Below are 24,180 nucleotides of genomic sequence, written 5' to 3' on the forward strand. Positions count from 1 at the left end.
CTAAGTGTTTGGGCACGTTTAGAAGGAGTCTTGAGGACGCCGTCACCTCGACCCTCTTCAGGGTGTTAGTGCTTTTAGACCACCCTGAGTGGTGTGAGCTCAGGGATGTCACGGAAGCCCAGCGCTTTCCGTGCGTGTCGCTCTTCCCGCATTGCTGTGATGTCCTTTGCCTTTCAGTCACAATCACGTGATGAAAGAACGCAGGCAGTAAGCGTTCCAGGCTTTTTTTTTCCTCCAATGGTATAAATTATCACTCATCCTACTATCCAGGTTTACGTTTGGTTTCACACCATGGCCTTTGCAGAGGAGTAAGACTTATCCCAGTAAAAGCATAGCCCCCAGTTTCCATATGTGATGTAGACCTCATCCAAATGCACACAGGAACAAATAATAAAGTCAGTATAATTTGTTACACACAGCATTCAGTTATTATATATTACCTTTATAATAACATTTTGGAATAAAACATTTCCATTTATTTATTTATTTGTTATTTTTGTTTGTTTGGTGTGTGTCTCAGGGTGGGCGGGCCACGGAGAGAGCATGGAGATCAGAGAACGACTTTCCAGAGTTGATTCTCTCAGTCCACAGTGTTGGTTGCAGGAGTCGAACTCAGGTCGTCAGGCTTGACATCAGGTACCTTGGCTAGCTCAGTCATCTTGCTGGCCCCAAATCAAGTATGAAATGTCGTTGCCATCAGCAGACAAACAAGGGTCCGGCAGATGTCATTGGAGAGGAGATTTAGGACATTTTGAATCTTCCTAGATTCTTATTTCATAAATGAACATTTCATGCATCAGATGAGTAAAAGATGCTAATTTTATTCACACGGCTAGGTAAACTTTTTTCAGGGAGAAGTAATCATTCAAATAGTTATTTAAGATTCAGAAACCAAAACAAAAAAGAAAAAAAGATTCAAATTTCATGAGAATATTCAGGAAACGCATTTTCCCACTTTTCTAACAGGGCCAGAATTTGCATTCTTTCATATTCTAACTAAAAAATGCTGTAACTCACTAAATTAAACCTAACGTTAAGTTCTTTTGTGGTAGAACTAAAACATGCTACCATTCACTAGTTTAAACCCAGTGTGTGCCAGACGACTTTGAAATGTGAGTATAGTTAGTGACCAGGACGCCCTGTTTCCTGCACAGAAGAGAAGCAACAATATGTTCTGAGGTTGGAAGTAACTTCAAATCCACTGCCCTTACCTGTAATTGGAAGGGTACAGAAGTCTGGAAGTTCTGGTCACGACCCCTCTGGCAGACGCTGAGTCAACATGAAGCTACTCATAGCATTCATTTATCCCATTCAGTGGGGATGTATGCATTTTGCTACAAACTATTGTTTTGCTGATTTAAGAGGGTCTGCCCTAAACACAGCTTGGGCGTCTTGTGTTCCACATGGTATATGTACCTTGTTGTCCTTCTAAATCCAAACACTTTGAATTTTGAAACACCCCTGGCCCAAAGGTCTTGAGTAAAAGATGGTAGCTTGTTCTAGTGCGGTAGTTTTTTCAGTCATAGGAACCTCCCATCTTGGTTTTTCTAAGAACAGCCCCAGTTTTTCTTTTCTTAGATAAAGTCTCATCTACGTAGCCCAGGCTGGCCTCAGTTTTGATTCTCTTGAGGATTGTCCCTCTTTATATCAGTTCCCAGGATAGCCACGAATAATAAGGCCTGATCTCTACTCAACTGTCCCAGCTTGATCAATAAGTTACATGATCACCATGCTGATCACCGTGAACTGTTGGTTATAGGCATTGTGGTGCTCGTGGAGAGAATTAAGTTCCTAATGAATTCCTATATATGGGATTCAAAACAAGCAAGATTATGTCTTATAAATCTAAAATAATATAACATTATTTATAAGAAGTAATTCTAAAATATATTCCTTACAGCCTCCTTTGGCAGAATTCCCTCCAGCACATACAGATGATATTTCTTTTCCTAGTGGCCTATCATTTTCTTTATTGCTGTTGCCTATGAATTTCCCTTTGCTCTTCATGATGTTTGATGTTAATGTCATGGTCCCCACGGGGGAATGCTTTGCAAGATTTCCAGTGAGTACTTACACCTAATGGGTAGTACTGCAGTTATAGCTAGATAGATTTTTTCTTATACATGCCTACCTCTGAAGTTTTTATATAAGTTAAGTGTAGTAGGATATCATTAATGAGGGTTAGAGAGATGGCTTAGAAGTTAGGAGTGCTTGCTGCTCTTCCAGAAGGCCCTAGTAGGGTTCCAACATCTTACAACCACCTGCAGCTCAACCCCAGGGGATCTGATGCTCTTCTGGCCTTTGCAAGTTACCTGCACTCATCTGCACATATTCCCCCCTAGACAGACAGACAGACAGACACACACACACACACAATACAAAAGGAGAGAGATAAAGAACATAGTAATAAAGTAGAACAGTTCTAACATAATAGCACAATAAGCTACTTAAAATTTATAAATTGTTTATTTCTGGAACTTCCGTTTAATATTTTCAGACAGTGGTTGACCTCCCCTAATGGAAACAATGGATAAGGGAGGCTACTGTAGCAGGTTACTGGTTATTTATTTTAAAATACTTATTAGCTTTTGCCATACTCCATCCAAGGCCTTGGAACAGAATAATAAAAAAAGAATTGGTTTTGTTCATGGTGATTTCTTAACTAGTGGGGCACACAGATTTGAGGGGCTTTACTTGGGGATGCTAGAAAATCTTGCTTAGGGAGTAGTAATTTTGAAGCTAAATCAGAAAAAGGAATAAGCCAGTTTATTAGTTACCATTTTGAGGGGGGGAGTGGGGCAGGAGACACTAGGTTGCCCTAGCTGGTCTAGAACTCATTGTGTAGACCAGGCTGACCTTGAACTCTCAGAGATCCACCTGCCTCTGGTGCTGAGATCAGAGGCGTGCACCACCACACCTGATCTTAGTTACTTCTCTGTGGCTGTGACCTGATTGCTGGCCCATTTGGATGTATAGTTCACTGAGGCCAAAAGGCATGGCGGTGGAGATGGCTGCCTGCTGTAGCCGTAGGAGAAAGAGGCTGTTGACTCGTATCTGAATGGATCAGCAAGCATTGAGGGAACAGGAGCTGGAACTGGGCTAAAAACCACAAGGTCTGCCTAATAGCAAGATACTTCCTCCAGTTAAGTGCTCTGTCCTAAGGGTTCCAAAGAGGATTCCCCTAAATCTCCCCAAACAGCTCTGCTTGTTGGGAACTAAGTACTCCAACATGTGAGCCAGTGAGGGACATGTCACTTTCTCAAACTGTGACAGCAGGTGAATGAGGACATACTTGAGGCTGAGGGACAATAGGTGAAGAGGCCTTGGGGGAAGACAGTCCCTGCCCACCCCCTCCCAGAAGTTTGGGGAGCAAGGACAACACAGCACAGGGCCTGGAAGGGAGTCCGTGTGTGTGACATCAGTGGGCATTCAGCAGAGCGACAAGATCTTATTTGTGTATTTAGACAGCGTTCTGGCTGCAGAGCCAATGCTGGGGCAGGCATGTGGGTGGCGGAGGGCAGTCGGGATGGCTGTTTGGTACAGTCTTTGCAGAAGGAAGCAATTGTTCTTGAGCCACTGGCTTCGTTTTCCAGGCTCACAGAGTCTTAGCTGTTCCTCCCGGACAATAGTTATATGTGCTGTGCTTGGTCCTCTGGGGTCAGCCCAGGGACTGTGATTTCCAGGCTGGCTGGAACAAGCAGAACTGAAGGCTCATTCAGGCTTCCTTCTGCAGATGAGGGGAAGTTGCAAATGAGAAGACGAGGGTGAAGCCCTGACTCACGGTGGGACTCTGTGCAGCCAAGTACCCAAGAGGCTGTGGGAGTGGGCATTGCTGTCGTGCTAGACAATGAAACAGGGCCGAGGAGGACAGCTTTAGGAACTGATGGGAGATGGGGAGCTTTCCGAAAATTGCCTGAGGAGTCTTGGTGGGGTGGGAACTTCGAAGATACACAACCTGCAGCTGCTTAGGAAGGGATACCCCTCATGTTTTTCTTTGTTTACCGGACTAACCTATAGGAGGTGAGACAGTACTTGTGGGAAATCAATGCCCTTTTAAAAATGTAAAAAGCTGCCCTTAAATATTAGTATAGGAATTTCACCAGGGGTATGTCTTTGATGTCTACATTTGAGAGACTTCTCTAGGGAAGCAGGCAACCTCTCTGGTCATCTTTTTAATTTTCTATGCACCCTAACAGTTTAAGTGAATTATGAGCCGGCACTGCCCACCCTTCCCAGGAAATGAGGTCCAGTGCCACATTGATCAGATGATAGTGGCTGCGTTGGGTCGCCCCTGAGCGCGGGCAGGACAAATGGATAGAGGTGTATGTGCTTAGTGTCTCAGTTGCCTGTCCTAGGAAGAAGGGCCAACAGCTTAACTCAAGAAACTTAACACAGAGACTTTTCCAGGGTTTGTTATATTTTGCAGAAATTTGTTTCCCTCCCGCCTTGTAAATTATTTACACACTTTGCTATTGTCTTCCCTGCCAAGCCCTTTCCTTGTGAACTAATTTCAGACTTAGACCAAAGTTACAGGAATAGCACAAAGAGTCTCTTTTCTTTCCACCCCCACCCTCCCTCCCAGAACCCTGAGAGGTTACTTCCTAATTCTGATGTCCTTTCTCTCCTGAATACTTGAGTGTCTTTCCTACGTTAAAGACACTCTTCAACGTCACCACAGCGTGACTGCCAGAACCAGGAAGTGCCCTGGTGCATGGGTACCATTAATTCACGGATCCATTCAAGTTTGCCAGATGTCTCAATAATGGCCTTTGTGTCTGATCCAGGGCCTGGCGTCGCATTCAGGAATTCTTCCTTTTTAGTCTGTCCTCAGCTTGCACGGACTTGACATTTTTGACAATTACAGGCCATTACTTTCTAGAATATCTGCCAATCCGGCCTCACTGGGCATTTCCTCATGGTGTTTATTCAGGTCATAGACTTTCAAATAGCATCGTTACAGGCATGATGCCCTCATCTGGCATCCTCGGGGTTCTACACGACTCTGATTGGTCCCTTTCCTGATGATGCTCATTTCATCACTTGATTAAGGAGTAAGTAAGTAGCCTTTCTTTGTTGGAAAGCTATTTTCCCCTTTGTAGTAAAAATACTTTGTGAGAGGTACTTCAGTACTAAGGTCCCATTTATCAGCCTTTCTCTTACATGTTAGCATTTATCAATCTTCTCCTCCTCCTTCATTTTTACATGTATTTTTTTTATTTGCGTGTGTGAGTTGGGGGTACATGCCAGGACGGGTGTGTGGGGGTCAGAAGGCCACTGCCATCGTCAGTTCTGTTTTGCTATCATGTATGTTCTGGGGATTGAACTCAGGCCGTGATGCATGACAGTCAGTGCCTTTGCCCATTGAGCCATCCCACCAGCTCTGGTTTTCTGCTTCTTGAGACAGGATCTCATGGTATAGCCCAGGCTGCCCTCAGACTATGTAGCTCCCACAGGCCTTGAACTGGGGACAGTGTACCAGCCTTGGGCTCCGAGATACTGGGTGTACAACTGTGCCAACATGCACTGCTTTTCATTGATGCTTCTTAAGTGAAGAATTACTACTTTGCTGGGTACCAAACGTTAATCTCTAGTTCCTATTGTTCTGCTATGTTTGTTGATTGACATTCTACTTTATGGAAAAGCTTACTCTATGTTTACTTACTCAAGGATGCTTACATTTTTCTTATTACTTATTTTTTATGGAATTTTAAATCTTTTTTTATTGTTTTTATTGAGCTATATATTTTTCTCCACTTCACTCCCTTCGTCTCCACTCCCCTTCTACCTTCTTCTATGGTTCCCATGCTCCCAGTTTACTTAGGCAATCCTGTCTCTTTCTACTTCCCATGTAGATTAGATCCACGTGTGTCTCTCTTAGGGACCTTTTTGTTGTCTAGTTTCTCTGGGATTGTGACTTGTAGGCTGATTTTTCTTTGCTTTATGTATAAAAGCCACTTATGAATGAGTACATATGATATTTGTCTTTCTGACTCTGAGTTACCTCACTCAAAATGATGTTTTCTAGATCCATCCATTTGCCCACAAATTTCAAGATGTCATTTTTTTCTGCTGTGTAGTACTCCATTGTGTAAATGTACCACATTTTCCTTATCCATTCTTTGGTTGAGGGGCATTTAGGTTGTTTCCAGGTTCTGGCTATGACAAACAATGCTACTATGAATGTAGTTGAGCACATGTCCTTGTGGTACGATTGAGCATCCTTTGGGTAGATAGCCAAAAATGGTATTGCTGGGTCTTGAGGTCTTTTTGTTACTTATTTGATGCTCAGATTGTTTCTGATTTGGCCAGTGCAGTCGCATTAAGCTGAAATTTGCTGCTGTTTCTTTTTTCTTTTTCGATACGTTCTTTTATTCTTTGAAGACTTTCCTATTTTCTTGTCCTACATAAGTAAGTAAACATTCTGCTTAAGGCTTGACTTTTGTGTTCCCTGGCCTGGCCTTGGAATCAACCACTGCTCTAAGAATCTCTGGCTCTGGCTACTGGGATATTCAGGAACTAAGATCTCAACAAGGGTGTGCTTATTGCCCTCGATGTGTGTCTTAGGGTGCACTATTGCTGTGAAGAGAACCCGTGACCATGGCAGTTCTTAAAAGGAAAACATCTCCTTGGGGTTGGCTTTCAGTTTCAGAGGTTCAGTCCGTCGTCGTGGTGGGGAGCATGGTGGTGCGCGGGCAGGTGACACTGGAGGAGTTGCTGAGAACCCTGCATCTTTCAGGCAACAAGAAGTTGGCTGAGACACGGGGTAGTATCCTGAGCATAGGAAACTTCAAAGCCCACCCCCACAGTGACACACTTCCCCCAACAAGGCCACACCCGCTCCAGTAAAGTCACATCTAGTAGTGCAGTTCCTTATGAGATTATGGGGGCCAGTTACATTCAAACTATCATAATGTTTATGTTGCTCATCCCAGACTCTCTGAGAGGACAGGGTAGAGAGCACATATGTGTATGCACATACATGCATATTTATGATATAATATACATCCATACTTACACATCCACATTCTTTTCACATCTACATTTATTTCTGTATTTTAATATGTGGAAAAGACCACAGATTCAAGCTGGTTCTCTCGCCGCTGCCCAGTGCCCTCCATGATTCTAGCCTTCTGTGTGTAACTTCCTTCCACTTAGTCTGACTGCTGACTGCATTCTGTATCACCCCGTGGCCTGCACGGGTGATTGCAGGGCTCCATGGCTGCCTCACTGCCGTCAGGATGTCTTCGTTGTCCCCTGCCTCTTGTTAGTGATCCCGCACGAGGCCTCCGCCTCCTATAGCGGAACCCTATCCTCTGCTTCTTATAGCGGAACCCTATCCTCTGCCTCCCTGCCACTGTTTTCTTCCTGCGTGGTCCTCTGTGCCCCATGCGGCCTTCCTGCTTCCACATGCAAGGATGCAGCTGCCTTTCCCCAATGAAGCCCCCGTAATGCAGCTCCCATACTCACCGCTTGTGTCTATTAGCTTTTGTACACCCGTGACCACAGATGGTGCAACTGAAAGCGGCAGAAATGGATGCTCTCATGGTTCTGAAAGCCAGGAGCTGGAGAGCATGGTGTTGGCCAAGTTGCTTCCTTCTGAAGCCCCAAGGGAGAAGCTGCTGGGCAGCACCTTCCCCTTGCTTCTGGTGTTGCTGGCAGGCCTTGATTCTGTGGTTTGGAGATGGGTTAAACCCTCACCCCCACCCCCCGCTGCCTTTTGAGTGTGCCCTGCCAGAGTCCAGATGTCATCCCCATTGAAGGACATTGGTCACATGGGATTTGGAGAATGGGCCTGTTGGGTTCAGTTTATACTACTCCGAACGTAATTAAAGGATCCTGAGTACACCACCCCAGATATACTTGTTTGGTATTTTTCAAGTTAATGATTCTGAGAAACTCAAGCACAAGAGTTGACCTGGGAAGCTGTACTTTTGTAAAAATAACCCAAACCATACATCTAAAAGAAAATATTCATTAGAGAGTGTTTGGTCAGAGAGGGTTGCCATGACCACTCTTCCTACCCAAGACTATATCTGCACAATATTTTACTCAGCACACACGCACCTCTCCATACATATGTAAACACCACCCCTCACAAGCCCCAACTGCTTTTGTGGCTCAGGATGTTGCTTCTGCTTCAATCGCCTGCTTCTTTTCGAGTCGCGCGTTCAGTGGGAGGCCTGTGTATGTGGATTAGATATGGCTTTTCTCTTGTTAGTCTGCCTAATGCCATCTTAGTTTGTAGCCCAGCCAAAGACTCTAGAAGAGTAGAAGGAATCCCCCCTCCACACTTTCTCCCCTGTGGTAGGTTCATGTTAATCCAGGGTGGCTTCCTGCTAATGTGAGTTTATCTGCAGATACTCCCCCTTTCCAAGTAATGTCATACTCACAATTTTTGATGGATGGGAATGTTGTGGGGCTGGGGATTTGGGGGAGACGGTGCAAGCTGGTGTATCTGCTTGCTCTGCTCTGCTGAGCGGGCGTTTGGATTAAGTCATTTGCCTGAGACGAGAAAGAGGGAAAGCAGGGAGATGGAATCTCCTTCGGCTGTGTTGATTAATATCACTGTATTATTCCTATTTCTCATCTAAAGTTCAGGCCTTCTGCTGGCGTCAGAACGAATGTAGGAAATCCAGGACTTCGAGTGAGCACAGGCTAGCCTATGCCATGAGGGTGTTAGGCTTCAGTCTTCTGGATATTGTAAGCTTCACTTTTTTTCTGGAAATGTTTATACCTTCTGTATTGGCCACTTTAGGGTTAGGGTATGACGCCATCCCCCAACTGTCTAGCTTGAAACCAGAGAACTCTCCCTTGGTGCAAGTTGCAGGCCAACCGTGTGTCCTGAATCCCACAAGTGCTATTTAACTGGAGCACTTGGGATGAGTCAGTTACGACGGTCACTAACACAGCAGAAGACAGCTTCGTTCTCGTGGTCCACACTGCCCAAGGGGAAGCCTGCTGTGGCACACAGTCCTTGGTAGGTTGTGCTTGACCCTTAATTACCTTGATGGCTGGGAAAACTGTCGCTTCCTCCACTTAATTTTTCACTTCAGTGTTTTGAGCATCCTCATACAAATTATGCCTTTTATATTCTCAATATTTCATTGTTGGGAATAACGTGGACTCTACCACGTTTTATTTAAACATCTCTCTACAGTCTAGCTATTTCAATCCACTTAAGTGCTTCAAAGTTATAAAGAGTGCTCCTTAAACATTTTTCTTCTTTTTCAGAGCCTTATACTGAACCCAGGGCCTTGTACTTTCTGGACAAGAGCTCTGCTACTGAGCTACACCTCCAATCTCTCCTTAAACGCCTTGAACCATAAATTTTGTGTCCACTGAGATGAGTGATTTTTAGCTAATCGCTACTGATCAGAGGCTGTGCTAGGTATATGATCATCGCAAACTGAGGAAGTTACAGCTTCGGGGGGGAGGGGGAATGAAAGCATTTGGTTCTTGGGTTCTGCTACCCTCTGCATTTGGTTCTCGGAGCAGCACCCTAGAAAATGGTTGCAGTTGACAGTGCACCCCCCTCACCACCCAACAGCTTCTAAGTTGGGGAGAGAGTAGAGGAGACTAAAGAGTTTCTGAGTTTAATTATGGCAGGTTGGTTTCTCACTTAAGATAGAAAACCCCAATTCTTATTTCATATAAGATATAGTAATAAAGAGATGCCCAAGTTATAGGCTCCCTCAGCACACTTGTGAGACACACAGGAGCTAAGGAGCTCTTCCCTGGGATGTCTTGGAGGCATGGTGGCTAAGACACTAAGTATCTTACTCCATGATAAGTAAAGACAATGCTGGGACCTTTGGAGGTAGTAATGACTCATTAAGGCATTCCATGTCGGGGCCAGAGAAATGGATCTATGGTTAAGAGTGCCTGAACCAGGATTATATCGCAGCCCCGACATAACAAAGCTGTGCACCCCTATAACCCAAGCTCCAGATGGGATGGAGACAAAGAGGACCTTGGGGTCTTGCTGGCTTCCAGCCTAGCAAGAAGACATAAGTCCCAGGTCAAGGAGAGGCTTTATTTTCAAAGGAATAGGCAGAGATCTTGGGCTCCTGATACCTTCTTCTGGCCTCTGTGTGTGCACACAAATACATACACCTGCTCACTTGCACGTTTAAAAAAATCTAGTTGAACATTGGGGCTGGGGATGTGGGTCAGCAGCTGGTAGAGTGCTTGAGGCATGAAGCAACTGGGCATGGTAGTACACTCTTGTAATGCTACCGTCCAAAGGGTAGAGGTGGGCGCATCAGTTTAAAGTCACCCTCAGCTTCATACCACCAAACTCTTCAACAACAACAACAACAACAACAAAAACCCAGCAAAGTTCCATGCTGCTGAGAGTTGCATCACACCCAGGGGACTGAGCCTGGAGGATCAGGAGCTTGAGGCTAGTCTGGGCTATTTGGTGACACAATGAGATCCTATCTCAAAACTAAACTCCAACTTGTCAGGTTAGTTGGCTATGAACAGGACAAGGTGGCTGGACATTAGCATCCAAATATTTTGTAGTGTTATAAAATTAGTAAGAGTTGGAACTCTGCTGGCCCTAATAAAACTTCCTTGGGAGGAGAGGTTCAAATCTTCCTTCTGAAAGCCAAGAGAAGAAGTAATTTGGGATTGAGAAGTCCAGGCCAGACCGAGCGCTGAGATGTTTAAGTGGTTGGATAGTTCTCAGGCTTGGAATCTGGTGCTCTCGTGAATCTGGCGCTCTTGTGAAGTCCTCGTCATTTTGGAGTGGGAAGCAATATGGCTCCCTAGCTTCCTGTTTCTCTTCCTACAAATGGGCAGGAGGTGGAGATAGGCAGAGAGGAAAGGGGTTAGGTCCTTTAGTGGCTTTCAACACCTGAAGTAAGTGTAAATGTGAATTTAACATGGGGTGGTGGAGCATTAGACTTCTGTGGGATGTCAGCTCCTGAAATAGCTCTCCAGGTTAACCGGAAAGAGGCCAGGCGGGGCACATGCTCCTCCTCCTCTGCTCTCCAGTCGTTTGGAGCACCCGGAAGTGTATGCAATGGCCAGGTGACCCTGCCTTAGGAAACAGGCTTCAGGGAAGCAACTGCAGAGTGTACCCAAGTGATGCAACTGGGGAAAACCCCCTCTGGTTCTTTTCCTTTCCCTGATTCTTAAGGAAAAGAGGGTGGAGAAAGGCTGGAGAGAAGGAAGACACTTTTGCCTTAGAGCACAGGGAGTGGGGGAAACACTGTTTTCCTCGGCAAGCTACAGAAGTAAAACTGTGCTTGGTCAGGGTGTGCAGAAACTTCTGCAAGTCCTGTTTTTCAAGAAGGCACCAGAGGGGCTGGATAAAGGAAGTTGGAAAATGGCTTCCTATTCAATAGACTCGGTCCCGGGAGCTGACACTGGGTTTGTTGTACTGTGTTCCCCAGCCCCACCTGTGGCCCCACTGCACAGGTTCCCAATGTGGATGGGCGAGGTGGTGACACCCCGCCCGGTGGACCCCAGTTTGGCCTGCAAAAGTGTGTGTGTTCTTTACCCGAAGGATAAATAAATAAGGATCTAAGATGGCTATCCAAGCCCCAGCTTTCATGATCAGCAGCTCTGTCACCTTGAACTCTTTATTTAACCTTAAGTGCTGGCTCCTCCGTCTGTAAATTAGAAGTCACAGCAGCACCTTCATGCTGTGGGTGCCCTGAGCTAATGCTCTTAGTGCCTATCACTTGCACAACATAATTAAACTCTTGGACAGGGTAGCTGTTGTTATCCTTCTGCCTGGTGTGGGGAGATGCTGGACCTGACAGCTGGTGGTGTCCACAGGAGCTTGCAGGTCTAAACTGGGATCATTTAGTTATTTACACTCGAGGTCCTCCACTTACCAGCAGGCCGTGTTCTGAGAGGTGACTGAGCTTGAAGATGGGTCAGGTTCTCACTGTATACAGTTTCAGTGTCAGGTGCTTAACCGGCCTCCTCTGTCAGCTCCACAGGGGTGCCCAGTAGAGTTACTTTGTTTCCACTAGGTATCTGTTGGGTGACCTTGACTGGGGAAGGTTAGATATGGCCTGGAAACTGCCTTTCCTTCTTTGGTGACAAGAATTGTCTCATCCATGCCTGCCACATTTGAGGTGTTAGATGGACGGAAGTGACTGGAAACTTTCTTCTTGGAGTGTGTAGATAAAGTTGATTGTTGCGAGAGTCTGCTGGGTAGAATTGATCTATGCTTCTTAGGTGTGGTGTGGAAGAGTGCGGTCATATGCGTCTCCACATACAGAAATGTCAGCGCAGCCTTCCAGCTCCAGAGGGACCTTTGTCTTGATGGATTAAAGCGCAGAAAATTGAAACAGACTAGAAGACAGTGAGAGCCTGTGTTAAGTAACTGTTAGAGGTTGTGTTAGAAGCTCAAAGGAAGGGGGATGGGCCCTCAGTTGTGGGATAGACACTGAAAGAGATAGCACTTGACAATCTGCAGAGGGCTGGTTGAGTATCTCCTGACTAGGCCTTTTCCGAGCTCCAGCCTCATGCATCTCGTTGGCCATTCAGTATTATCTTGACTGTCCCAAGAAGATCTCAAACTAGTAGGCCAGAAACCAACCTCTGCATGTCTTCAAGCCACATTGGGTTGCAATGGCTCCCATTGTGTCTGAAAGCAGGAAAAGAGATCACAGAGATGCACAGACGTTTGAAGGTGGAGGAGAACTAGAAATTTAGAAGGAAGAGCCTGTTGGTTTACGCATTCTCCATGAAGCAACCGGCAAGATCATTTGCTGCCATTGAGGGTGGAGGTGAATCACAGAAACCCGAGGTAGGTGAAAGCTGAAGAGACTTAGGTGAGGACGGAGAGGAGGAACTGGGAAGCCAACAGCAGCGGAGGCCTGCAGAGGCTTTGAGAGATCGGTGGAGGCGATGAGCCCTTGGTTCGAGCTGTCATAATCATTTGAGCATGAGCGAATGAGGCAAGGTGAGGAGACCCATTTGTAGTGAGGCCGTGGTAGAGCTACTGTGTTGGAATGAACGTGGCGCCAGAGAACACTCTAGGGTGGAGAAGCAAGAGAGCCAGGTCAAGTCAAGGGAAAGCGACTGGGGGAGCCTGCGCTTAGTCGGCAGAGCTAAGGCATAGGGTTGCTAGAATGGTTCTGGGAGATATTGAAGACCTAGGAAGGGTCCTTGAAGGTCATGGTAAGAGGTTTGGACTTTTCCAGAAGGATCGTGGCAGCCTTGTTTCTGAGACTGCCAAATGTAATGAGGAAACAGACTGAAGGCAGAATGGCTACTACAGGATTGCTGGGTGGCACAGACGAGGAAGGCACCATGGGTAACCAGGCTGCACTGGTAATGATGAAGAGGGTATGGTCATAGGGCAGCCCCATGGGGAGCAGACTGCTAGGCGTGGCAATCAGTGGGAAGGCCAGGGAAGTGGTAATGAGTGAGGTCAAGTCCAGAGGGGTCAGTCAAGAGTCAAAAGAGGAGCAGCTGTTTTCCCATGAGTGTGCCTGGCCTGGGCCCCTTACTGTCGCCTTGGTCTCGGAGCTGCTCTTCAAGCCCAGTGGGACCTCTCAGCAAGCACACGAGTATTGCAGGTTACGTGCATCTTCAGGGCCTGCTCCCTGTCTGAAGAGTCGCTCTTGCGAGGATGTAACGAGAGCCACTTTGTGGGATGACCACCATGTCGGCTGTCATATCCCAAACTGGAGATATTCTAGTGTCTGTTGAGCACGTATACGGAGACCCTAAGGCCCTTCTGCTGTGTGTTTATCGTGGTGATACAACAGTACCCATTATGACCAGACGCTAAATCAAACCACGTTGGGTACCAGAGGAGTCTGTACCCAGAGACAACGTTGTTTTTTTTTTTTTTTGTAAAATTGCTATGGTGGTTTAATATCTTCCAAAAAGACCCAGAAGTTACCTAATCAGAAATCATCCAACTATCATCTGCACGATTCTCAGCTTGGAAAGCGTGTTTTGTGATAGCGCATTCTGGAATTTTAATTTCCTATATGCATTTGCTTTCCATTAGTAATGAGCTCCACTCACTGCCAGCCTCCCCCTGTCCCATGACTCACTTGGAGATGTTTGTTAAACATCGGGGATGCGGAAGGCCATTAGATTAATGGGCACTAAGTGGCAGTGATTTGCCCGACTAGAGGCATATCAAAATTACTCCAGCATAATGAAAGTGATTCCTGCTCCCAAGCCCCAGAGAGTTTGCCTCGAGTGCAGCTGGGGGAATTGTCTTTCGAGGTTCGCCAGGTGATAATATCGCACAGCAATTTTAGGGACTGGGATAAATGCAGAACAGAAAAGGTAACCGTGGCTTGGGATGCTTTGGGGTGGCCATTTACTGAGTAATAGAATCAATGATTGAATTGCTTCTACCTCTATGGAGAAAACAATGGGCTGGAAACTTTGGAAACTCGTTCTTTGTGTGTGTGATGTGTGTGCATGTGCACGCGTAAGGTGTGGGTAAGAGTGCACCTCTGTGTACATGCATATGGAGTCAGTGTCTGCCTTCCTTATCTATCTTGTGTTCTGAGCTAGGATCCCCTCTGAACGTAGAGCTGGTTCACCTAGGTTGGCTCGCCAGCAAACTCCTCCCAGTATGGGAATTACGGATGTATGCATTATGCCTGACTTTTACAGGGATCCTGGGGAGCAGGTCCCCATTCTTTCGTGGCAAATACTTTACTGCCGAGCCGTCTCCTCAGCTTGAAACTTGTTCTTTTTATTTCTTTCATGTGTATCTGTGTGTGCCTGAGTGTATGCATGTGTGCCACATGCAGACAGTGCCAACGGAGGCCAAGACAGGGCATCAGATCCCTTTACAGACGGCTGTAGGCTGCTCATGGTGGGCGCTGAGAGCGGAACCCAGGTCTTGTAGAAGAGTAACAAGTGATTTACTACTGAACCATTTCTCCAGCGCCCCCTTAAATGTATTCTTTAATGAATTGGACATACATTTTTTTTTAAAGTTTCATGAAACAGTGAATTCGGAAATAAAGATAAAGTTGATGGAAAAAGCATTAGGTTTCCCCCACTTTGTCTGGCACTCCGCTGAAATGTCAGATCATCTTTCTGGTTTCATGACTGACAGCCGTTGACTTACTCCTTCATGTTCCACCAGAATATGTAGAGTAGTATGTACAAATACCAAAGACGGAGCAATAGACATAGCCAAGTGTGAGGGTCTCAGAACCCTTAGCATGTCATGTCCTATCGTCTTGGCTCTGAATCTGATCTTTATGTGCAAGCAAATACCAGTAAGTTTCTGTATATTCATTTATGTCTCCCAATAGCCCACAGGTTACTAAGGATGGATGTATTTCTTCTTGTCTCCCTGTATTCCTCATTTGCCTCCTGTTTCCTGCCAACATTCTTTTTCCCTGTCTATACACGCGCGCGCGCGCGCTCACACACACACACACACACACACACACACACACACACACACACACACACTGTCTCTCTAAATGTTCAGTCTAACTGCAATTCTTTTTAAACTTTATCAATCATAGTATTAGTATCAACCAGTATGCTAGAGCGCCGTATATGCTAAGATACAAAATAGAAAGAAATTTCTTAAAATGACGTTGACTATATTTGTAGCGCCCTCTTTTCTATTTTATGCTTCAATGCATTAAAATAAAATTAAACTTGCTGGTTGTAAACAAGAATACCAGTCTTAATGAAAACAAACAAACAACAACAGCTCCCCAACAGACTGCATAGTCTCTTAGTGGGCCACGGCCAGGGGTTTGAGAACACAGTGGGTTCTGGAGTGGCCTTTGGAGGCAGAGGGCAGATTTGAACTTCATCTCCACCGCATCTTGAGGTCAGGCTAAGTAAGTGGCTTCATTTCCTGGCTGGGCTACGAGATGGCGATGAGACATTGTGCTCTGGTGGCTTGTTGGAAGACCTAATGAAGTTATTCATGGAAAGCTTTTGCTCGGTCGCTAGTAAGCCCTGAAATGAATATGATATTGAAAACCATGGTGACGTCATGGCTCAGCTTCAGCTCCCTCCCTGTTCAGGTCCTTCTGCACTGAAGTTCTTACTGTTGCTGTGAAGCACACAGCAGTTTGTGTGAGGAGTATAGACTATCATATAAGAAATGAATTCATAAGAAATGGTGAAAGCTTATTGCATGTGGAGGGAGAATTACTTCTGGGAGTTGCTGTCTTAGTCCTTTAACTTTACCGTAGGCTTTTTTTTTCCTTTCCATTTCTGAAGGGAACATCTCTCCCCCTTTTCTCGTCTCCCCTCACCCCTACTCTGCCTCCCTTTTAATTTTTCTTTTTAACTTATTACCATCTTTGGGGATGTGGTGCCCTTTTAACTACTTTGACTCATCTCTAAAACGTAAATAGTGGTATCTGATGGTTAAGGCTGTTGTGTGTGTTCCTGAAGAGCATCATTAAATATCTAGGACTTGTTGCTCCTATGGTAGGTGGTTCAGGAGCTTCCTTCACCTGTGATTTTGCATGGGTCAGTTTCTCTGTCCTCATCAGCCATACCCCCCCTCAGCTCCGCTTTGATCCATTTTTGTCTTCCTCATCGTCTCTGCTGAACTCTCCTTCCCCAGGCATTTCCTCCCATCCAATATGCTCTTCCTCCGTCACAATGCTTTCCTTGGAAATCCAATTAATAGTGATTTATGTATTCCTTATGAACTGGTTAGCTTAGTTGGCAATTAATCACAGACGAGTCTCTGGCCTCTGCTGCATCATTTTATTATGATAATTACAGAATTATTAGTTGGCTTTATGTGATTTATGTCTCACATCCTCTGCTAATTTATGGCTTCCCAGAGGGTAGTGGTCACAGTTGACATATCTTTGAATACTCCCACCCACGACAGCATTTAGCACAGTTTTCTGTAATACTATGTTGTAAGATCTGCTGAGGGTAGCTGGAGACCCAGACAGCGTGCGCCTGAAGATGAGAGTGCCCAGTAGCCAGCACCATGAGAGAAACTCTTTCACCAAGAAAATTAGATCGACACCAGCTTTTATCCCAAGAGCAAAAAGTCCTGGAGGCTGGAAAGAGGGCTGGGGACATAGCTCGGTGAGGAGGGCTGGTAAGAGACCAAGGGCCCCATGAACGCTATTTAAAAATGGTGTAGCTGCAGAAGAACTGGGGCAGGACGTGACTGTCGCCAGCTTCCAGGACACTGGCTCACACTTCGCTCTGTCCTTAGGCAGTTACCTCCTGTCTTCTCTTCATCGCTTCTGGCTTTTACCTGTCCTGCTGTGTGTCATTCTGTAGTGAGCTGATAAACTGTATAGAAAATTCTGGAAGGCAACAGCTGTGTGTTGTTAAAATTTTAATCTAATCTCTCTCTATCTCCATCTCTATATATTTGTTTTGAGTCAGGTCTCATTGTACAATCCATGCTCACTTTGAACTTAACCCCCCTGCCTTGGCTTCCTGAGTACTGGAGTCCAGAGTCGTAGGATGCCTCACCAGGCTTAGTCTATGGTGGGAAGCTGCATGTTTCTGTCTGAGTAAAAATGTCTTGATTTCATCTTTATTCTTTACAGGAAATATGTCTGTGCATAAAATCCACAAAGCAGTCATTTCCTTTAATACTCTTTCTTTAAAATTAGTTTTGTATTGTGTGTGCACGTGTGCGCGCGCATGCATGTGTGCAGCCTGCAACAGGTCAGAGCATAACTGCAGGAGTTCGCCCTCTGCTTCCATCGTGGCGTGGTGGGGACTGAGCTCAAGTCACCTGGCTTCATGGCCCGTGAGTTTTCTCGAAGGCCGTCTGTCTTCCGTTGTTTCTGTGGAGCATCGACCTACAGAGTGTACAGGCCTGGGATGTTTTAATGTCTTATAGCCTTTTTAAAAAAAATTATTTAGGTGTGGTTTTTATTTGTGTCTGCCCATTTGGGGTTTTCAGTGACTTTTTAGTCTGTGATTAGCGAATGTCTGGCCATGGTCTCCTCCAGAAACGTTTTTACCTCATTCCTCCTGTCAGCACAGACTGTCAAGTTACCCGTATTTTAAACCCTAAAGGGTTTTCTCCGTGGAATTTATGATCTTCTTCTTACATGTTTTCACCTTTTTGTCTTTCGTTTCCTTCTGTATCTTTCCTTTGACCTGTTTTCGGTTCACATATTATTCCCCCACCCCCCGTATCAATGCTATTTTTAGGCCCATCCTTGAGTTCTTAATTTTAATGACATCCATTAATTCTATAATTAAAAATTTTTAAGTAGTTTAGCTAACAAAAATTTTCCACCTTTGCTTTTTATTTCCTCAACATATTAGGCACAGCTGTTTTTAAAACCATCCGAGGGCTGGGTGGGGTGCTTCAGGCTTTCAGTCAGAGTCTGGGAAGCAGAGAGAGGTGGGTCTCTGTGAGTTTGGGGCCAGCCTGGTCTACACAGTGAGACGCTTTCTAAAATAAAGGCCTGAAGACATTGAGTCTATGTCTTTGTACACCATTATATCCATATATCCATTATGTGTCTGTATCCCACAGGCCTGTTTCCATCGTTCGTTATTTCTCCTGACCCTCTGCTTGCTGCTGTTTATATGTCTAGCTCTGGTAACTCATGGTGACTGCCTATGAAGAGCTGCAGAGATCATGGTTACCTCTCAGATAATGTTATTTTCTTGAGCACAAGATTTACATTTACTTTTTGGAAGCTCTAGTCTAGTTTAATTTGATTAGAAGTTGAGATGATTCAAAACTGGGTTCCCATCTTCACTTGGTGAGTTTCCACTTTGTGTGTGTGTGTGGCACACGTGTCTGTGTGTATCCAGAAACCTCAGGTCAACATCGGATCTCTGACAATTGCCCTTTCTTTTATTTTATGTGACACAGTCCGTCATTGAACCTGGAGCTTATCAGTTCTGTTAGCCTAGATGGCCAGCAAGCAAGCCCAGAAGATCCTTCTGTCTCCATTTCCCCCAAAACTAGGTTTAGAGGGTGTGCCACGCCCAGCTCTTTATCTGTCTGCGCATACTATTTCTTCTTATGTTGACTCTCGGGATCCAGCTAAGACCTCAATGTTGCACAGCAAGTGCCTTACTGACTGAACCGTCTTCTGAGCTCATCCATTTATTTTTATTTTCTTTTGTTTGTTTTATTTTATGTTCAATTGTGTGTGTGTGTGTGTGTGTGTGTGTACACGCGAATGCAGGTGCCCTTGGAGGCTAGAGGCATAGGCTCCCCTTGGAGCTGGAGTTATAGGTGGTTGCAAGCCAACTTGGGTGCTGGGAAACAAGCCTTGATCGTCCAAATAAAAAATAACAGCAAGTGCTCCTAACTGCTAAGCTACCTCTCCAGTCCCACTGAGTTATTACTTACTTGGGAAAGCTCCAGGGCCTCCTTTTCCTGGCCGAGTGCTGGTCTTCAGTGGTTGCCTTCATCACCTGAATGTGCCCCAAGTTCTGATCAGCTTCTGAGCCTCACAACCTCCTCCAAGGAGTCGGCACTGCCACTAGGATGGTTTGACATCTCTAGAAGAACAGAACATCAACATGATTGAAATTGTATTTTAGGCAGATGCATGTACTGGTGGCATATAACAAAGAGAAACTAGAAAAGGAAATGTCGAGATGTCAGAATGACAGAGAGGCCATTGGCCACCCTAGTGGAGGGCTTTCTAGAGGAAGAAGTAGACCTGGGCTGCCCGCATTGTATAGACTTGATGGGATCTCAGCTGCCGTAGCAGGTTGCTTTTCAACAGTTCTCCAACCTACCCCTCTCTAGGGATTCGTATGTCCTAACCAAGTCCCTCTCTCCTAGGGCTTCAATGTTTGAATAATAAAACTCTACAAAACCTTAGTGGTAATACCCAGTACATCTGAAGCTAATAGCAAAGGCAGCCATGGGTAGTATTGCCATCCCAAGAACCACATCTCACTTTTTTAGCTGGAAATTCAACATGGCGGCTGACAGCACTATTCAGGGCCATGATGACATTGTCAACTTCACGCGGGGAGGACCGCGCCATGGTGTGTTAATCACAAGTACCTTGCATGGCTTGATGCAGTGACCTCGACACCACCGATTAACCAAACAGTGGTTCCATCTTATCGTGGGTTTTGCTTCCTGTGGTTTCTATTGCCCTGGGTCAACTGTGTTCTGAAAATACTGTGTAAAATTCCATAAAGAGACGTGAACTTTTAAATCACACATTGTTCCGAGAGGTAGAAGGATATTCCATGCCTATGGCTCTATCCATGTGTCCTGTGTATCCGTGTTGTGTGTTACTTTGTCATTAGATCCATCTGAGTTAGCAGATCATCGGCCACAGTATTGCTTTGTCTGCGTTCAGGTAACTTATTCTACTTAAGCTAGCCTCACAGGGCAAGGGGTAGTGAGGCTAGCTATCAGTGAGCTCGCCAGAAAGAAACCAGAAAATATTTTCTTCATATTCAAAGATAAGAGCCCATTCCATGGTCTACATGTGGTGGTCGGAGGACAACTTTGTGGAATTTGCTCTCTTTTTCCACTGTCGTGTGTTTCCCCGCACCGAGCCAACCCTGGTTAGTTGGAGAAACTTAGCTTTTTGTTTTGTAGGTAATTTTAAAAGCAAGGATAATGTCATCACTTTTTTTAGAGGTAGCTATTATAGATTCTAGGGCACTTGTGTGGGAATGTAGGGCTCAGTGACTCCTCAAGGGACAGAGCACTAAGAACAAAGCGAAGATGCGTTCTCCTGCAGCTACAGTGTGTGACGGTCTCAGTAGGCATGCGTGTGTTGTAAACAGTGGGAGAAAAACAATGAAAAGAAACACAGGAAGCTCTTAAACATTTGTATATGTTTCTTCACATATCTTAGTTTCTTTTGTGTCCCTGAAATGAAACACCTGAAGTTGTATCTTTATAAAGAAAAGACTGGTATTAGGCTTGGCGTCATGAAGGTCGAGGAGCATGGAGATGGTAGAGACCTCTGGCAACGCAGTGACAGAAAGTGTTTGGAATTAAGATTGAGGGGAGATGCAAGGCCTTCTTACAAAAGTCCTCCCTTTTTTATTCACGGTTGCTTTTTATTTCATGTGCGTGGGTGTTTGCCTGCAAGTATGTCTCTTCACCATGTATGCAGTGCCTGTAGAGGCCAGAAGAAGACATCAGATTTCTTGGAACTGGAATTACGGACCGTCGTGAGATGCCGTGTGGGTGCTAGGAACCAAACCCCGGCCCTCTATGAGAGCAGTTGGTGCTTTTAACCATGGAGCCATTTCTCCAGCTCCCTCACAACCGCTCCCTTAGGAATTGACCTGTTCCAGAGACAGCACTGGTCTGCTCATGACACGAGAGGCGCTCTAGCCTCATGACCTCTATTGCTTGAAGTTGCACCAACTCACCCTACCAAACTAGGAGCCAAATTTCTATCATATGAACCTTTGAGGGATAAGCCAAACAACTAGTGTTTTGGCTAAGGAAGAGATAAATTTTGAGTCTGGGCTGAGCTGAACCCCCGTTAGTGATGGACCAACAGACGGATGAAGCACTAAAGCCTGGCAATGGATAGATGGAACAGATCTGCCCACCAGAAATAGCAGACGTGGGAGGATGCCACAGAATAGCCAGGCTATTCATATGGAGCAATTAAAGGGCATCTGGATCCTGGCTTCTCAGAGCATGGTCTAGGGACCTAAGAGCTTATTAGTTTTCTCTCTGGCATTAGAGGATGTTGCACAGTGGCCTTCCAGGACCTGCTGTTCTCTGTCTTTGTGTTTTCTCCCTTCTGGTTCATTCTTAGGGCTGCCATAGCGCAGACTGCATGGCTTAAAGCAGTAGCAGTGTGTTTGCCACAGCTCTACCGTGAGTCGGAAATCAAGGTGTTAACCCGGCTGTGCTTCCCTGAAGGCTTGAGGGGAGGCTCCATCCTTGCTACTTCCTGATTCTGGAAGCATTCCTTGGTTTTGGGGGAAGGTCCCCCTGGTCTCTGTTGCTGCCTTCATGTGGCTGTCTTCTCTCCACGTCTGTGCCCATAGTTCCTTCTTGGTGTGTGTCTTTGTCTTCAGTTCCCTCTTAGAATGACATCAGTTTTCAGTGAGACTCTGGTGAGGTCATTTTCACCAGTAGATAAATATATAGCTTTGATGCTTTAAAATGGCTTGTTTAATACAGGCTGTTGATTAATACTGAATTTACATGGGATAAAATGGCACATACCTTTAATCCCAGCATCCAGGAGGCAGAGGCATGCCAATCTCTGTTAAGTTAGAGGCCAGTCTGGTCTACATAGAGCGACCTATCTCAAAAATAACAACAAAATGAACTCACCGCCAAGCATATAAAAACAACACTGATATGATTCGTGCCTGCATCTCTGAGTAAGTTTTTCTGGCTACATTTATTTTCCCCACAAGGCACAGCACAGATTCTGTGTGTCTGTGTGTGTGTGAGCACACATGCTTAGAAATACAACACAGTATTTTAGCACTGCTTTGGGGACATTTTAAATGATAAGGTGATCAACCAACAGCACAGAATAATTTAACATGTCATACTAGATAGACGGTGGAAAAGACTGTGGTTTGTGATAGGAGAGGAGCAGAAAGAACGTGGAGTGTTGCTTTGTTTGACCTCAAGTGGCTGCATCCATACCGGGCATCTTGCATTTCCCCCTCTGGCACAGATCCGCAATGACCAGGAAAGCACTGTACAGACCGGTTTTCCAATTACAAATACATTTTTAGTAAGATAATTCTCACGTGAAGAACTTCGAAATAATGTGCACCGGCTCTACAAATAGGTTATTTATGAATGAAAATGGAAGGAGCTATACTGCAGAGATTTTGCACCGGAAGCAGGGCTGCTCAGGTGTGTCTTGCACTGCCCTGCCACTGAGTTTAGGCATGCCAGCACTTCTATTACCACCTCAGAAAAATCTGCTTCTACCTATTCATGACTCCTGTGACTGCCCCTAATTTTGCTATTCTGTCCCCACTTCACGTCTTGAGGTCTTCTTCTGAGGGGAGATTTGAGTAGGTTGCGGTCACCACTCGGCAGGGCACAACCTTTAAGGTAGCGGCAGCGTGCATAGCTTTCCCCAGTGTTTCCCTTTGGTAACTCCGTGCACGTATACACGGGGTTCTTCATGTTTCTAATTCCCTTCTTTACCGAGTCCCGAGTCCTTTAAGAATCAAGACAAGAAGGGGAAGAGACAGAAATCTTTAATAAATAAATAAATTAATAAAAAAAAAAGAATCAAGACGTCAGAGAGTGTTTTACCATATCCAACTCCCAGACACTCAGTTTCAATCAGAGATCTTTGACTGGATGGATGATGAATGAATGAGCCAGTGCAATGAATGCATGGCGGGAACAATTTGGGATTCGTGAAAAGCAGCTGCATTGGTGACTGCTCGTCACCATCACATGTCCTTTCGTGAGGTCTCAAAGAACGGCCACCTGGAGCCCGCAGATGTTGCGCAAGGCCACAGTTCCGTAGCAGCTTTGCCTGGCTTGCTTAGCACTTGTGTGGTCCTTGTGGCGAACACTGTAAAGCTAAGGCAGAACCTGGCTTTGCAGAATTACACATTTTACTCGAAGGAGTGGAGTTCATCCTCTCAGAGAGTTCACGATTGGCATGGGAAGCGAGACTGCGCAGCTGAAGAGTTTATAGGCATAATAAGAGATGCGATGAAAGCCAGGACTTACACAGCTGCCCTAAAGCCATGTCTGCCACTCAGATAATCAGAGTAAGATCTGTGGGTGGTGGAGGAGTTGGAGGAGGAAGGGCGGCTTCAGGCTGGAGTGATCTGGAATGACCTTTTCTGGAGAAGGAGTTGTAGAGCTTAGGTCTTGGAAGACGCAGAAAGATTGACAAGGCCAAGGAGGAAGGCAGAGTTTGGTGTGAGCCAGAGGCATAGTGGCCTTGAGCTTTGGGAGGGATGCAGAGAATAGATGGGTGATTCCCATGTACAAAGGTGATTCACATAATGGTGCTTGTTCTCTTGGCATGAGCTGGGGACAGGGCATAGGGGAGAGCTTGGCAAGATAGAGGGGAGAATATGAGGCTTGTATCATCTTGGCCCACATTCATCTGTATGGACTTCTCAGTTAATTTTGGAGGAAAAGAGTGAAAGAAATGAGAGGGCTCCAGGTTGGAGAAGGACCGTACTGTCACGTGGCCTGTGAAGTCTTTAGAGTGGAAGCCCAAGTAGGCGCCATCTTTGCTTTCAGGTGTCAGGTTGAATGGAAATTTACAGACATAAGCATCACAAAGACGCAGGGGTGGAAAGTTG

At 45.5% G+C, this 24,180-nt stretch overlaps 1 protein-coding gene across 6 annotated transcripts in view; it reads left to right on the top strand.

Moving 5' to 3' along the window:
- The window catches only part of Irf2 (interferon regulatory factor 2), a 109,176-nt gene that overhangs the window by 29,251 nt on the left and 55,745 nt on the right, over positions 1-24,180 (top strand). The window lies entirely within an intron of this gene.

This window comes from Microtus pennsylvanicus, chromosome 9 (genome assembly GCF_037038515.1).
Source record: "Microtus pennsylvanicus isolate mMicPen1 chromosome 9, mMicPen1.hap1, whole genome shotgun sequence".
Lineage (NCBI taxonomy): Eukaryota > Metazoa > Chordata > Mammalia > Rodentia > Cricetidae > Microtus > Microtus pennsylvanicus.